This window comes from Myotis davidii, unplaced genomic scaffold, assembly GCF_000327345.1.
Source record: "Myotis davidii unplaced genomic scaffold, ASM32734v1 scaffold97, whole genome shotgun sequence".
Taxonomy (NCBI): domain Eukaryota; kingdom Metazoa; phylum Chordata; class Mammalia; order Chiroptera; family Vespertilionidae; genus Myotis; species Myotis davidii.
Genome location: NW_006289392.1, coordinates 4,412,241 through 4,413,876, shown reverse-complemented (window position 1 = coordinate 4,413,876; position 1,636 = coordinate 4,412,241). Strand labels below are relative to the sequence as shown.

The window sequence follows — 1,636 nt, the reverse complement described above, 5'->3', positions numbered from 1 at the left end:
TTCAGCAGAGATGTTTCATTCTGTGGCCAGAGCCCCATGAGCCCCTGGGCTGCGGCTGGAAAGGCGTGGCCCTGCCCAGCCAGAAGCTCTGGGCCAGCAGCTGGACCAGGGATGGGGAGAGTTAGCGGGGTGTCTGGGCGGAGGCGCCTGGTGGTCGAGGGGTCTGACCCCGGCACACCCCCAAGGGCTGGCTACCCCTCCTGCTCCCAGGCCCAAAGGCAGGAAGAACAGGTGGGGCCGGTGTGTGGGGCCGAGCATTGTGGGTGGGCATTGATGAGGGCGAGGGCCACAGCCAAGTCAGATCTCCTTCATCCTCAGAGTGACTGATGGAGTGAGAGGGAGGGGAGGAGGGGAGCCAGGACATGCAGCAGCCACACTTCCGGCCTCACCCCACTGCGCACCAGCTGTGCATCCAGCATCAGAGAAATGAGGTCTCCAAGCCTCCGCCACCTCCTCTGTCAGGTGGGCGTGACAAAATGTGCCCGCGAGGGGTCGTGAAAATTAAATAGGGTCCCGCTGCAGACAGCCTGGTGGGTGCTTGGCACGGGCAGGCCGGGGAGCGGCTGCTCTGTGGTAGCTGCTGTCGCTCTGTTGCTGCTGGTTCTTACTCCTACATTTCCCCGGCGTGGGGCGGGGGACAGCTTCCATGGTTTGTATTTTTCCAAGAGGAGGAGGCAGTTGCAAGAACAGTGTGAGTCCCTAAAACACAGCCTGACACTAACCCCGTGCGTCGGGCTTTCTTCCGGTTACAAGTGCTTTCGGGCACCCGCTCTGGACAAGGCGTGTCGTGGGCTTTTGCAAAAGAGGAACCCAGGGCCAGAGAGGCTGAGACCAGAACAAGCTCCCCAGGTCACAGAGTCCAGGGCCAGGGCCGCAGCCATGTCTGGGGCGTCCTCTGGGCAGCGCTGTTCAGCCACCCGGGGCATCTGGATGTCCCGCCCAGCCCGGCACCCGGGGTTTCTCGGGGCCCAGCCCCCGTCTCTCCATCACCTGTCCCCCCAACCCCGCTCTGGCCCAGCAATATCGAGCCCCGGCTGCACACGCCACAGCGCATCCTCCGCTCCTGAGAAGGAAAGCGGTTTCTCTCGCTCAGAATCTAATTTCACGCCTGAGACTCGCTGATTAATCCCCTGCCCCTCCTCCGCGGCCTGTCAGCCCCTCCGCTTGTAAATTCCGCGCGTGCCACAGAATTTGTGTGTTTTGCATCAATTAAGTGTCACATTGAGTAATTCTTCCCTGGCACCGGGTTTGTTTATCCCAACCATTCCCACAGGGGGCGGGGTTAGAGCCGCAGAAACTGGCAGGCAGGGAGGCCTGAGAGCAGTTGCCCTCCACATCCGTCCACACGGTGGTACCACGTCTGCACGGCGGTGCCATGTCCATCGAGCTCTGGCACACATGTTGCCATGTTGTCTACAACAGCCTGACGAGGGCTGGAGGCAGCCCTCCCCTCCACCTCCCGTGCAGATGAGGAAGCAGGTGCTGGGGGACCATGCGCTCCCATGCGCACCAAGGGCACTGGTGACCTGTGACCCCGGTGTCTGCAGGGTCTCCTGTGTCCCAGCGGGGTTCATGCGAAAGCAGTGGGAGGTGGGAAGGGAGCAGAGCCTCTAGGAAGTCCTGCCCGAGGAGAATG

At 62.1% G+C, this 1,636-nt stretch overlaps 1 protein-coding gene across 1 annotated transcript in view; it reads left to right on the top strand.

The window, feature by feature from the left end:
• DSCAML1 (Down syndrome cell adhesion molecule like 1) overlaps window positions 1-1,636 on the top strand; it is a 112,627-nt gene that overhangs the window by 3,839 nt on the left and 107,152 nt on the right. The window lies entirely within an intron of this gene.